The sequence below is a fragment of the Megascapheus bottae genome, chromosome X (assembly GCF_031878675.1).
Source record: "Megascapheus bottae isolate mThoBot1 chromosome X, mThoBot2.hap1, whole genome shotgun sequence".
NCBI classification, from domain to species: domain Eukaryota; kingdom Metazoa; phylum Chordata; class Mammalia; order Rodentia; family Geomyidae; genus Megascapheus; species Megascapheus bottae.
Window position 1 is genome coordinate 12,382,487 of NC_143547.1, and position 16,116 is coordinate 12,398,602.

General features: G+C 33.7%; 1 protein-coding gene across 2 annotated transcripts in view; it reads left to right on the top strand.

The window, feature by feature from the left end:
* The first annotated feature begins 3,074 nt into the window (after positions 1-3,074).
* LOC150040490 (melanoma-associated antigen B18-like) overlaps positions 3,075-16,116 on the top strand; it is a 50,202-nt gene continuing 37,160 nt past the window's right edge. The window contains exons 1-2 of one of the 2 annotated variants that reach the window (XM_090325786.1): positions 3,097-3,115; positions 7,902-7,949. The gene's annotated coding sequence lies outside the window, so the exon portion shown is untranslated. Of the gene's footprint in view, positions 3,116-7,901; positions 7,950-16,116 lie in introns of both variants that reach the window. The other variant, XM_090325788.1, reaches the window with a different exon arrangement.

Sequence of the window (16,116 nt, forward strand, 5' to 3'; positions counted from 1 at the left end):
ACTATCAGCACTTTTCTCTTAATGTAAAATGGCTTCCTTGTCTCAGTGTCTTGAAGAAATGTCCAGGAGTGGGAATTCTGGCTAGTTCTAAGATTTTGTTTTCATCATTACTTTCCCGAATTTTATTATAATGCATATTTTTGGGGCGGTATGTTTGTATATTTTTTATGATGCATTAGGGCTCATCCGTATATGTTTCTCCAATCTGTGAATGTTTTGGTATTATTTCCTTAAGTTTTTTTTTTCCTTTTTCATCCTGAACTCCTCTTTTGCCTGGGAGTACAATTACATCAATAGGAAAGTGATTGACTTTCACATTTAGAATGTCTCTCAAGAAACAGGTATGTATAATAAGTCTTTGGAAACTTCAGTGAAGATTTTTGGAATTAAAGAGCTAATATCAAACTAAAGAAGGTCAGCAAGGGATAGAATGTAGTCTGAGAATAAAACTCTTGGTTAAAATTATATTTAGTGCTCAAGAAATCCTAGAAAATACACAGAATTTAGTTTTACGAATGGGAGATTATATGTTCATAGAAATTCTGTATCAAAATTTATACATATATAAATTATTTCTAGAAATGGAGAATTTCACATTCCCTTAAAAATTTCTTAAATTAAAAGCAATGGGTAAATCATAAGAGCCTTAAGAAAGAAAAAGCTTAAGTGAAACAAGGACATATATATTTAGTCTCCTATCATGTTATATTTAGTTATTTGACAGATGGGACTATTTTCAGACACACAGATTATACTTTACTCCCAAGGAATTATTCTTTCCTCTCCCAAGGAGAGGAAACACATGTTAATCAGAAGGAGTGTAGATAAGCTATTTCTACCACATACCAAATATCCTATTGTTTAATTGCTGACTTGGATCTAAAGAAAAACTTATTTGGCAAGTTGATAAATGTGTAATACTGGTCCTAAGGCTTGAACTTAGGACCTGGGCACTGTCCCTAAACTTCCATAATCAAGCTTAGTGCTCTCCTACTTTGAGCCATAGCTCTACTTCTGGCTTTTTGGTGGTTAATTGTAGATTAGAGTCTCACACAAGCTGCTTTTGAATTGCAGTCCTCAGACCTCAGCTTCCTGAGTGGCTAGCTATTATTATAGGTATGAGCCACCAGTACCTGGCTTGAAATTTGGCATTTTTACATGTGACAAATGAGCCACAAGTACCCAGTTATCCTACTATATATATATCATATTATACATTATATGTTATTTATATAACTCACCATTTATTTTTCTACTGAAGTAGAGTCTTAACACAATATATATATTGCTTTATTATTATCTTTAGGTAGTTGTACAAAGGGATTTCAATCCAACAAATCAGCTTAAATAAAATTCATCTTGGTTAATGTCACCCTTTCCATCATTCTCCTCCATTGTAACATCTTTTGGGATGGAAAAGAAGTTGAAAAAACTTATCTCTGGTATTTGCTTACGAAAGACAAAGATAACTCTGCTTCTCCTCCTGGCAAATAGTGAAAGAAATAAAACAGCTTTCATTTTTAATCTCATGAAGGAATTATCTAAAACTTGGGAGGTTCCATGAGAAAAGGTTCTGTGTATTAGTAAAGTAGGAGTCTTGAAATCATTTGTGAGAATAAGTGTTTGTCTATTGAAGGAAAAAAATTGAAAGGACCTTGAGTCATGCTGAAGTTAAAAAAAGTCCAAATGTGAAAGTTCAAAATACAGAAGTTAAACTACTGCCGATGCTAAATTGACATGATTACATTATTAATCCTAACAAGACACATGCAGCATATATATGTATGTAAAAATAAACTAATATACATGGTTTTATTACTAATACTAGGGGAATATGGTTATATTGTTTCAAAGGATATTTTTACCTTCCCTTGGTGTTTGAGAGATTCATGTATTGAAGAAAACTGGAAATGAATTAAAGAAAATAGGAGCAAAATTATTAACTATCTCTTAATTCCTGGAGAAAATGTTCTAATGAATGAAACTAAGGCTAATGGAGAAAAGTGGTTTGGAACTCCAGACTCTGGAAACAGTATCTCTCTTTCCATTCTATATATTCTTCTACTTCTAGTTTCCATTTTGATAAGCAATTAAAGAATAAAGTGATAATAATGAATGCAGTGGTTTTTTGTCAGTCCTGGGCCTTGAACTCAGGGCCTGAGCACTGTCCTTGGGCTTTCTCAAGGCTAGTGCTCTACAACTTGAGCCATAGCACCACTTTTAGCTTTCATTTTTCCTACATATATGGTACTGAGGACTTGAAGCCGTGTCTTTGTGCATGCTAGGCCAGCACTCTACCACTAGGCCAAACTCCCAACCCCATGAAATGTTTTAATGTCTAGGAAATGTAGGTAAAATGAATGGAAAATAAATCAATTTTATAATAAAATTGGTTGTGATGGGAACAAGAAACAATGCTCAACATTACATTTATCTCCTTGTACATTTCAGTGCTGTCTTTGCACTAGAATTATTCACATTTAAATATTCTCTGCTGTCCTGTATTTTTAAAAGATTACTTTCAAAGTGACTCCTAGAGAGTTGGATATGTGTATATAATTTTTCATTTATACATTTTCTTTTTTCACTTGAATTACAATAAGAACTTGTGGTGAGTTATATTTTCATGAAGCCAGGATCTTAAAACAAAGCAAATTGCTAGCTTAAAATCAATAGGTTCTTGAAAACTGGTATTATAAAGTACCGGTATTTTTGCAAGTCATGAAATCACATTATCTAACCAAAAGAGGTAGTGGCACTTGAAGTGAAAGTCAATTTTTAAAAGATATTTAGAAGTAACAAATTGTATCTATTTCTAACAATACACATAATAAATAATATAACGTTTTAATACATGTAATGTTCATGTTAAAATGATGTAGAATTTCATGAAAAAAATGAATGCACTAAAATAGGTTGGATTCTGGGATAGCACTGATCACAAAGAAGAATTCTTTCATGTTATCATTACAGCACAATGATACTTTTAAAATTATTTTGTTTCCATGATTTTTCAAGGCTACTAGGAAACAAAGGCCTCTTTCTCTCCAGAAAGTTTAAAACCACGAGAAAGCGTGAGAGAAGTGAGAAAGGCATCTTTTCCTTCCAAGGAAAGGTGAGTGAATTTTTATGTTCACCCTGTTTATATATGTACAATTTTATGCCTATTTCTTTAAAATTACAAATAATTTAATATAGATGAATGATTCCACTAATATTTTATAATTTTCACATTTTTTATAATGTAAGTGCCTTCATGTGTTAAAAATATAAAGTACTTTACATGGATTTGCAAATATTTTTGAAGTACTCATACGTATACAGTGTGAGCCATTTTCCAGCACCTTTGGTCCATACTGAAGTGATAAATTTCAAAGGTTTCATAGTTATGACAATGGAAAACGTTTTTAGCATTTAATTTTACTGCTGTTAAATTCAACTTTTCTGCCATCCAATTAGTATACTGGTAATAAATGGAAATTAAATGATTGTGTGAAATTTTATGTAAGAGAAAATTATTCTTGATCTTCCATGTTCAGCTCCAAATATTTGGATAATAAAAATATGAGTAAGAAAACTCTTATTCAGTTTTAAATACTGAACTTAAGGAAATCAATACCTAGTAATGCAATAGCATATGACATTAATACTTAGCTAATGCCAAGCTTATTTTCCAGGATGTTTCTCTATATAGATTTTATTTAAATGTGAAAATATTTCTAAAACTTTTCAGCATTTAATATAAATTCTTGCATTCTTAATATATCTTAATATAAAGAAAATCTTCTCAGGCCATCACTTACATTTCACATCCTCTTCCATTAAATTTTTTTCTATTGTTTTTCTAATTGCTTAACCATATAGTTTCACCATGAAACTATATCTTAAAGACAGTTACACAGATTATTGTCAGAAACATTTACTATTAAACTTAATGAGAAACAGCAGAAAATTCTAGTATGAGAATTCAATAAACAATTCTCAAATTTTGAGGAGAAAAAATACAAGATATGCTAGGTACTGGTGGTTCACACCTGTAATCCTAACTATGCAAGAAGCTGAGATATGAGGCTTGAGTTTCAAAGCGAGCTGGCGAAAAAAAATCCCCAAGACTCTTATCTCCAATTAAATGTATACACACACACACACACACACACACACACACACACACACACACACACAAAAACAAAGCCCATTGAGCTGTAGCTCAATTGGTAGAATACTAGCCTTGAGCAAAAAAATACACAGAACAAGCCCCAACGCTGTGAGTTGAAGCCCTAGGACCACCACAAAAGGAAAGAAAAAAAGGAAAGAAATTGAAAGAGTGAGAGAGAAAGAGAGAGAGAGAGAAAGAATACAAGAGAGAGAGAGAGAAAGAGAAAGAAAGAAGAAAAGGAAGGAAGGAGGTGGAGCTGTGGTTCAGTGGTAGAGTGCTGGCATGAGTAAAAACATCTCAGAAGCAGTGCCCAGGGTCTGAGTTTAGGCACACATATACATACACACACAAAGAATACTTAAAAGGATTTATGCTATGATAATTTAATACATTAAGGATTCACTTAGTTTTAATCCCTATTTATCCATTTTAGTAAGTTTTGTTGAATGCATATGTATATGTAGCCCACATTCCTTTCAAAATACAGGACAGATTCATTTCTCCTACTGTCAATCTCTCATGATTTATAGGCTGTTATGGATCCTCCTCTCCCCCACTATGAAATAGTATAATGAGGGAGCTGAGAGGTTGGGGGTGGCCTCCTAGTACTGGCAATTTAAAGAAAACTATATGGAGATACTGGCAAAGGATGTGATCATAGTTTCATAGTTGGCAGCATAAGTTGAAAGTGTTGGCTGAAAGAAAAGGCAATTTCTTCTGATGTAGGGAAAACAAGGCACTGCCATCTTAAGGAAAGAAGATGAATATGGGTGCCCTTTCTGTGACCAACTTACTGCCTGTGACTTCTGTAAGACCAATGTAATTGGCAGATCTAGGTGGTAGTAAATGAATATCAAACACTGTAATTAATACATCTGCCAATCAATAACTATGTAAACATGACATCTGATTACTGAAGTAACATTGACCTCCCCAATTGTTCGTATTACTTTTTAGCACCTAGTATGTATGCTAATTCGTTTGTTTCTTTGTGATGGTCTTCACTTGAATAGGTTTTGCCTATTTTAAGTAACTGCAATGTTTTCTCATTTGAATGAACTGGCGAAAGATAAAGACTTGATTCACATACAATACCTTTTAATTCTTGTAATAGTAATTTAAAAGATTTGTCCTAATAAATATGAAATTTTGCCAGGTGCTGTGGTGACTTATACCTATGGTAATCAGAAAGATGAAACCTTGAGGATCATAGTTCAAATCCAAATCACAAGAAAAGTGTCACAAAATTTATATCTAGAATAACTAACAAAAACCAGCATGGGATGCAGAGTACCTGTGGCTTATGCCTGAAATCTGAAGCTGAGATCAGAGAATCTGTGTTTGAAGTCAGCCTACATAGGAAAGTCCAAGCGACTCTTATCTCCAGTTAACCACCAGAAAACCAGAAGTGGTGCTGTGGCTCAAAATGTTAGAAGAAAAAGCTCAGAGACAGTGCCCAGATTCTGACTTCAAGCCCCATGTCAGACAAAGAAACAACATCAGCATGTTGGCATGTTCAAGTGGCAGACTGCCACCTAACAAGTATATTTCTTCAATTCCAAACTCCATTACTATCAAGGAAAAAATAGTATGAACTTTACCTTTCAGTTACAATTGGATCAATATAGATACATGCCATGACCCTTCAAGCAGTAATTTGGGTTTGTGATTAAAATGTACGATTATCAAGCCCTACTTTATGGATATAAATGCAAACTGAAAATACAATCTTAGTCAAATTCTTTTTCTACTGCACTTATGTGCTTCATTGGAAAAAAAGAGACTTACAGAATTTCCTACCTAGACTGGGTTTGAACTGTGATCCTCAGACACCAGCCTCCGAACTAGCTAGGATTATGGGTATGAATCACCAGCACCTGGCTCTATCAGTGATTCTTTTAACGGGTAATAATCATACTTTACAGAGTCCATGCCATAGGATTAAAAAGAATCCTCCATCTTAATTTTACAACATCTAAATGATATTTCCTATGATTACAGGTATAATAATATCTATGAGTTTTTCATCAACCGAAATCATTTTTAACTCATATACAGTTATTTCACATACTTCAAATACTGTACATATCTACCATTGTTTTGCAGTGACATAGGCATTCAGATGGAAATAAACCAGGACAGAAAGACAAATGCCACATGGTCACATCATCATACTCACTTAGCATCTCTAGAAAAGTTTATATCATAAAAGTTTAGAGCAGAATGGTAGTTCCCTAGGGATGGGGTAGTAGGGCTGGGGGCAGATAAGGATGTAAGCTATAATCACATAGAAATAAGAAGTTATGTTGTGTTTTCAAATAGTAGGAGGACCATACAGAAAAAAAACTAGACATTTCAAATAGCTACACGTGTTTCCCATATTTTCACCACAAGGAAATTGTACATGGCTGAGGACATCCATTTTTAACCTACTTTAAGCATATAAAGTATATATGTATGGGGCCATGAGTTTGGCCTAGTGGTAGTGTGCTTGCCTAGCATGCATGAAGATCTGGGGTCAATGCCTCCGTACCACATACATACAAAAAAAAAGCCAGAAGTGATACTGAGGCTCAGGTGGTAGAACTCTAGTCTTCAGAAAGTCCAAGGACAGTACTCAGGCCCTAAAATATGTATAAATTTCATGCTTATGTATCAGTTTTAGTGAATTTTTACTAATTTTTCTTTTGCCAGTCCTGGGCTTGAGCTCAGGGCCTGAGCACTGTCCTTGGATTTCTCAAGGCTAGAGCTCTACCACTTGAGCCTCAGCACCACTTCCAGCTTTTTTTTATGTATGTGGTACCGAGGAATTGAACCCGGGTCTTTGTGCATGCAAGGCAAGCACTCTACCACTAGGCCAAACTCCCGGCCCCAGATGTAGGATTTTTATTGAGCATTTGCAACACTTTCAGTGCAGGTTTAGAAACCACCTGAAGCCCTTCAGAGCATAACATCTTATTGTTCAAACTCAGTGGCAGATAAAGATATTATTCTTTTTATTCTGTAGCTTTCTTTCCTTTCCATGATATACTTTGGGGAGGAGGCAAGCATTACATCAAACTACTATTTATCTGAAATTGAAAATTGAGCTAGTCATTCTGTGTTTTATCTCATCACGTTGTCAGAGGATCCAGAATAGTCCCCATGGATATCTAAGTAAAAATATATAAAATTACATCAAGTGATACACAGTGTGAAAGTAAAAGAAACTCTCATTATGTAAGTATACAAGCTAATGCTGGTGAACATTCTACTAATTTCACAATTACTCCATCATGTGGCTTAGGTATGGAATGAATTCTTAGACATTGTTTATTACATAATGATACAATTTTCTTGTTACTCAATTCATTATATTAGTTTTTCTTTCTTAAACATCATAAAATCTCAAAAGTGAGCATATTTTCCTCCAGTTTAGAGAGGTAGCTTTTGGGATTTAGAGGGTTAAAAATCCTGCCTTAATTCACAGAACTCTTGGTTGTCAGAAACAGGAATCTAACCTAAATATATCTGGCTCATATATTTGCCACATACAAAAAATGCTTCACACGTCAAGTCAGAAAATGTCAAAAGTAGAGAACATTATGTTAGATATGTTAGAGAATTTTGTATTTTAAAGGAGAGAAATAACAGGGCAGGGTATTTACAATTTGTGTAATTCCATTAGAACTAAAAGCAATAAAAATCGCCTCTATTGTTTAAACATCAAATCAGACTGTATTGACAAATCAATTTTTTCCCATAGCACTTGAAAATGCTATGAAAGACGTGACAGAAACCAACAAAGATAAAGGTGTATACAAGTTTGTTTTTAAATTAAATGTGATTAAAACATCAAGAGCCTCAATATAATGCAGAATGAAAAAGTTGATTATTTAGCAGGGAAAATAATGACAGCTTAGAAAGCTGGTGTTTATAGTAGAGAAAAGCAAATAATATATAAAAACAAGTAATTGCATAACATGGCAGTTAATGAAAGAAAATCATAGCTGAGGGACTATATACAGTGTCTCCATTGTCCAGGAGAAAGATAAATTCTGTTACTTATGTCCCTGTGAAAAAACAAAACTATCAGTGACTTTAAAAGAAGTGAGATGTTAGGAACAAAGGACAATTGTCCTTACTAGGTAAAATGCCAATGCCTTTGCACTTGCGATGTATTATGCTATTATGATAAATATATTTGTTTTGCTTAATAGAGAAACACTTTTTTAATGACACTAGAATTTCTTTTTCCGGTTCTGTGAGCTGGGCACTGTCCCTGAGCTCTTTTGAGCCACAGTTGCACTTTCAGCATTTTGGTGTTTAATTAGGGTTAAGAGTCTCATGGATTTTCCTACTGGGGCTGGTTTCAAACTACAATCATCAGAACTAGGTCTTCTGAGTAGCTAAGATTACAGGTGTGCGCCACAGATGTCCAGCCAGAGGAATTTTTCAGACAGATATTTTGTAAATTTCAAACAATTATCAAAGGATTATCCTTACTATGAAAACATAAATGCCTTTTATATCTTGAATATGCATTGGCATGTGTGTGTAGGAAGGACTGTAGGTGGTGAAATAAATATTTTAAATAAATTAGAAGAAGTATTTTTCATAATTACTTACATATAGTCTAAAGAATATCAATACTTTAGAATATTGAACAATATCAAATTTATTTTATGATTTTAAGAACTGCCTTTCTAAAGTACGGGATAATTTTTTACAATTACACGCCCATTTGTAGCATGATTTTTCTTTGTGCTAATTAATTCCTTTTTACAGCATATGTTTTAACTTACACATAGTCATTTTTGTACCCAAAATAAGTTGAATGAAACCATTAAAGCAGTTTATCAAATGGAGTAAACTATGATTATATATTAAATCTACATTAACAGGTAATACCTATTTAAAAATTACATATAATTTATTAAAATACATGAGTAAGCAAGAAGATGGCCCATTTTCATGTACAATGCCTTTTCCCCTGAATTTAGAATGGTATCATTTTCACACTTGTTCCTGTATTTATTTTGATATATTGACTCATGTTATATATGAAAGTATTTTTTTTTTTGCCAGTCCTGGGCTTGAGCTCAGGGCCTCAGCACTGTCCTTGGATTTTTCTCAAGGCTAGAGCTCTACCACTTGAGCCTCAGCACCATTTCCGGCTTTTTTCTATGTATGTGGTACCGAGGAATCAAACCCGGGTCTTCATACATGCTAGGCAAGCACTTTAACCACTAGGCCAAACTCCCGGCCCCGAAAGTATTTTCTTAAGAGCTAGATATAGACAAGTGCAAATAAAATACTTAAAATAAAAAACAGTCAATCCCCTAACTTAATCGATTCTTGTCCCAGCTGTCAAATAATTTACTTCATCATGAAAGTATTGAGGGTGCTCTTTCTCAGCTATTGACACCTTTGACTAGATCACTGGAACCTCTAACTGGATCTCAATTTTTCTATATAAGGCCATGACAGCAACTGGTCTGTGTGGAACTTTAGAGACATATCCTGGAAGTCATTGACACTTTAATTAAATCTTTGCACATCTGACTCCTTTTAACACTCACCAAACATAAGTGATCCTTCCTAATGAAAAAAAAAACTGAAGACAATATATAATTGGAAAGCAATGAAAGGCATTTCCCTGAATTTCTCCTTATTACACAAAACGAAAAAAAAATTCTGTGTTGTCTACAGAAAAAGTTTCAAAGTATATTGTGTGTTCATTACTGAAAAGTGGTTCTAGACATGTTTTTGGCCCCTTTCCTCACTTTTCTGTGTCCTGACATTTGATTTTTAACTTTATAAGTATAGGTCTATGTCTAATATCCCTAAATTCAGACAGGTAAAAATCTAACTTTTTGAATTTTACTGGAATTATTTGGTTCATTTAAAATTGGTATAATTTTCTATTTTCTCTATAGTGTCTGATTTGCTATTTTACTAGTGCTTGTTTTCAGGGAATTTTATTACAGCTTAAAATACAATAATCTTCAGGTGATATGATAAAAATTAGGAAAACATAAAATCTTGTGATTTATTTTGAAAATTTATTATTTTATTACTAGCAATTAGACATGAATATGTAAGGGTCTCATAAACAATAGCTTATATAATTATTTTATTAATTTTTATGGCCAGTGAAACATGACAATATTGATAAGTAAATGTTAGAGATCCTTACAACATGTGAGGAATTTTAGGGATAGTTTTAGGTAAAAGTTTTGAATCAGAATACTTGGAGCTGGAAAAAAATCTACTATGTTATTCAAGTGTGACCTATCACCTTTAAATCCCAAGGCCTGACTCACATTTTTGAATCACTATTCCAATAGCATAAAGACATTCAATATTTAAAACATTAATATTTTATGTTTTCCCTCCCAGATAAAACATTTCCCCTACCACTGGGTACCATAAAGTCATGATGATAAAGAGTAAAGAACTGTAGGTGTATTTTTGATATACTTATTACTAGTTAATTACATTTATGGTTCAAATACCTACCAAGTCATAGCTCCCCATTAAAATGCTTGAAAATTTATAAAACATAACTTGCTATTTTCCAGCCAATTCTGTATATCATTTACTTCATAATATTTTATCTCTAGAGCAACACATATATTTTTACCAAAGAAATATATATTAATGCTTCCAAAATTTACAACATGCCAATAAAATCATTGATAAAATAGGTAGCTTAACAGGTAATTTGCTAATAGTTTTTCATTTATTTAATAAGCATACACAAGAGTAAATTCTATTGGAGTTCCTAATAAAAATACACAAAATGCTTTTTCAGAAACACTTATTATCACTACCAATACTTTTGTGTTGGGGCTTAAACTCATGGCCTTTCACCCTGGCAAATCATTTTTACTCACATGTGACACACTTCCAACTTGAGCCACGTCTCCACTTCTGGCTTTTTGCTGGTTAATTGTATATAAGAATCTCAGTTTCAAGGACATACTAAACCTACTAGCACAAAGATGTTCAATGCAACACTATTTACCATAGCAAAGATATGGAACCAACTCAGTTGCCCCTCAATTGATGAGCAGATCAACAAGATGTGGTATTTATACACAATGGAATTATATGCTGCCGTCAAAAAGAACGACATCGCCCCATTTGTAAGGAAATGGAAAGACTTGGAAAAAATCATATTAAGTGAAGTAAGCCAGACTCAAAGGAACATAGGCTCAATGGTTTCCCTCATCTGTCATAATCAGTAGAAACCTTGGGCTCTCCTAGCAGGGATATACAATAGAATAAAACCTAGATATATAAGGCCATATAAGATGATGCTAAATGAAAGGACCTCCAGGATATAGAAACAAAAGCCATATAATGAGTGATAGTTGTCCTTAATGTACTATGTTATCTCTCATATCTTTTGCTGTCCTTGGTTATCTCACATTATTACGGTATTTCACCTTGTTATCTGATATATTGTATATATGTGCATTTGGTTATTTGAAACCGGATAGGGAGGGGAGGAAACAAGATGAGGGGTGGTGGTAGGTGAGGGAAATGGGGACCAAGACATGAGAAAGGGTATCAATGTTTGTGAAGTAATTCACCTTCTATCTGGTGAATATAATGTAACCCTTCTATTAATTACAATAAAATATATGGAAAAAAAGAATCTCAGTTTCAAGGATCTGTCTGCCTTGGTTGACTTCAAACCTTGATCCTCAGATCATAGCCCCTTGAGTAGCTAGGATAACAGGCATGTGCAACCCCTGCCTGGAAAACCTTGGTAATTTTTACAGCAGTACTGGGGACTGAATTTAAGACCATACATTTGTTAAGTAAGCACTCTACAACTTGAGACATGCATGATTCTAGTACCTTTGTTTTCATATAGGGTCTCAAACTTTTGTCCAGTATATCCTTGGACCATGATCTTCCTGTCCTAGTTTCCCGAGATCTCAGATATACATCAGCTAAAATATAGATCCTAAGTACTATTTGAGGCTATTAATATCTTTGTTTGATATGCTTTTAAAAACATCCATAATAATTTCCCTAAAAGTAGAATTAAGCTTTATCATAGTATGTGCAAATGCTTGAAGGATTAAAACTATATACCTGGAGAGAGAATACCAATTTATGAGAATTTTGAAAGATAAGAGGTAAGAAGTGTGGTGGTATGGCGAATAAGAGTTTTTTTCCAAAGATGTCCAAGTTCAAGTTTCAGAATCTGTCAATATGATATTACATGGTACAAGGGAGCTGAAGTTTCAGATAGAATTAGGGTCTTTAACCAGATGATCCTTAGATAAAGGGATTATTATGTATAATTTATGTAGCTGCAATGTAATGCAAGAGGCATTAGAAAAGAACGTGGGTAGTGGAAGAGGAGAGTCAGAGAAGGAAATGTGCCTATATGAAAAAGTATTAAAGTGACCCAGCACTACTTCCTTTGAATATAAACAGAACATGGGCCAAGAAATGCATTTTGTCTCTAAAAGGTGGAAAGGGCTGGAAAGAGGTTTTTCTCTAAAGCCTCTAGAAGAATAATAGCCTCCCTGATTTCAAGCCAATGAAACCGTTGTTAACCTAATTACCAATAGAAGTACAACATAATAAATTTGTTATTTTTAAGACACCAAATTCTTTAAAACATATCGTAATTTTGCTTTCTTTCTGTTAGCTACTGAGTTTGAATTTTTTTTAAAGCCTCACTTTTAAAGTTATGGGCAAAGAATATACCTTAGAACTTGAGCAAATTTGATACTTATATTAGTGATAGCTGATAGCATAGGCCATTATTGTTTGAAAGGAGAGTAAACAATATTCTACAAGTGTTTAAAAAGCATCAGTCATGTCCTTATAGGATAAGGCTAAGCAAAATGAATGTCAGGATATGGAAACGAGAATTATCTATGTGATCGTTGTTCTTAATGTACTATGCAAAGCTGGTCCTTTTCTCCTTATGGTTTACTCATGTTATCACTGTATCTGAATGTGGTACTAGGTACCTGGTATATTTTATATATGTTTGTTTATTTGAAAATAAGGAAGGGGAAAACAAGATGAGTGGGAGGGGATTGGGGGAAGAGACATGGAAGAAAAATATTGGAAGGGGTAATAATGTTCAAGAAGGAAAATTACCACTATCTGATGAATGTAAATGTAACTCCTTTGTACATCACCCCCAAAACAACACCAAGAAGCATCACTCTGGGCCCCTTAGTTACATCTGTAATCATAGCTATTCAGGAAGCAGAGTTTTGAGGATTACAGTTTGAAGTCAGCCAGGGAAAGGAAGTCTGTGAGACTCTTATTTCCAAGTAATCACCAAAAAACCACATAAGCAGAGATGTAGCTTAAGTGGTATAGTGTTAATTTTGAGAATAAAATCTGAGGGACAATGCTCAGGCCCTGACTTCAAGCTCTAGGAGCAGAGCATGCACATGTGTGTTTGCACATACACACATGTACACACACAGCATCAATCGCTCCTATTTCAACAAGAAGAGGAAGTTCAATAAATTACACATGCATAATTCATAAGTAAGTCTTTTGGAGAATAAAGATTGAAAAGTAATCCAAATAGACAAAATTCCATAAAGCTAAACTTGTAAGACTATATGTATACATTCACCCTAATGGATTACATATCTACCATAGATTATCTTTAAGGAAAAATCAGCCAGGTTTTTAACAAAGATTTAATAATATGACTGGGGTAATATGATGGATTTACGAAACCACTCCTATAAACTAATGAGAATAAAGACTGGATATAATAGGCCCATCATTACATCATTGCAGCCAAGCGAAGATGACATGCTATCATAATGGGAAGAATCTCACCTCAGTGTACATTGTTAACTGATTATAAAATACATACGTCTCTGTGAATTAAAGACAATTCATTGTAACTTTGAGCATGTAATCAGTAATCATTCATATTATTGTTTCAATTTTACTAGTACAAAGACTTTGAAAACTAAAGTATCTGGCTTTTTCATGGCCCTAAGTACTAGAACAATTTTACATTTAAATGGATTTAATCTTTAAGCTATAAAAATCATGTGAGAAAGAAAGCTTGTACCATTGTATTTTCTTTTAGATATTTTAAAAGAAAATTTAGAAGTAATTTTAAAACATCTGATTATAAAGAAAAATTAGAACCTCAGTATGCTGCATCTCAATTGGACTTTATGATGTATAATTGAAAGGAGTAGTTTTGAAGATGCAAAGCTTTATTTGAACAATTCCTTATAAGCCTACTTAAAACAAGCCCCAGGTAGCAGCAACAATTATCCCCCATTTTGAAGGACATTGAGGCCTATTTTTCAAATTGTTTACAGAGATTTAAATTTCTACCAGTAGGACATAAAAATATCTGTAATTTTATAGGAAATTTGTCTTTGCATTCATATATATATATAATTGAAAAACAACTATAAAATATGTTGAAGCCTGGCCTCCACAGGCAGGAAATCATTACAAAGAAATGCTGTTCAATAAGGTTTCCCAGTGTTCCTTAATTCAATTTCCGTTTGAACTTTTTGAAACTGAAGAATCAACCCTGTTAACCAGGTGTTACAGGAGGATTTTTAATAGCTTTTAGTTTATTTTCTGTGGGATAAAAATGAAAGCTTTGTAATGGTAAAAGGAAACACGGTGTTCACACCTTGAGCGGGGGCGTGCAAAAGTTTCCTGTTAAAACATTAAAAAATCCTATAACAAATAGTTTCCCTTTTTACACCATATATCATATATCTCTGTCACTATTACTTAACTCTCCCTTTGTTTCTGAAATTAGGCATACACAGTCACGAATGCATTTCACAAACACTAGTTCCAAAACACAGGAAGCATCCTGAGCCCTGATTTAAACCACTCTCTCACAAAATATTTTACTACCTTGTAGTCACTCTTTTTATGATGATGTGGGATATAGGAGGGGTGATGAGAACATGAACACTGCTATAGGATAACAGCTGATGCAAAAACCTGGATAAAATAGCAAATGGCAGATTACGCACAATGTGGACATACTGAACAAAACATACTCAAACCAGTATGCAATTTAAAATTAGAAAGTATTTAATTCTAAAAGTTTCAGTTTAGGAACTGGAGGTGTGGCACAGTGTGATAAGGTGCCAGCCTTTAGTGGAAAACCTAAGTAAGAGCACAAGTCCCTGAGTTCTCACCTTTTTATTTTTTCTGTGCTAGTCTTAGGTCTTGAACTTCGGGCCTGGGTGCTGTCCCTGAGTGTTTTGCTCCAAGTTAGTATTCAACCATTTGAGCTACAGTTCCACTTTCAGCCTTTGGGAATTTAATGGGAAATGAGTCTCAGGGACTTTCCTGCCTGGGCTGCTTTAAACCATGATCATTAGATCTCAGACTCCTGAGAAGCTAGGATTACAGGCAAGAGATTTTAGTGCCTTGTGGATGTAAGGTTTCAATCAAAGTTTACATGAAAGAAACATATTTGTTTCATAGTGATTAGAAGCTATTCAGTGAGAATTATTTTTCTTTCTACTATGGATGAGCTATTGTAATAAATATTATGAGTTATAACATTTGTCCAATAGGATAAAATTCTAACCAAAGACACATATAAATGTTGACAAAGTCAACATTGTTATTTCTGTCTTGCATTTGTAGGTAGGTCCTTTTTCCATTATCTAAAATGTTATAACACTGTCCAAAATCCTTTGTTGGAGTGGGATGTGTCAGTATTTATGTGTTAGTAAATGACCCTGACATTTAAAAATCTTTACTAATCACTGTAAAATAACAATAATTTCATTACATGTTTACAAAAATAGTATTATCACAAAATTCTACTTCCTAAAAATAGAGAGACCTGTATTCAGAATTTTGCAAATCTCCTTAATACCTGGCTTAATAATTGACAACTGAATTCTCAGATTTCCTCTGCATTCAGTCTACTGTCCTAGTATAGGGTGAACATCCTCTGGAAAACCCCAATAAAT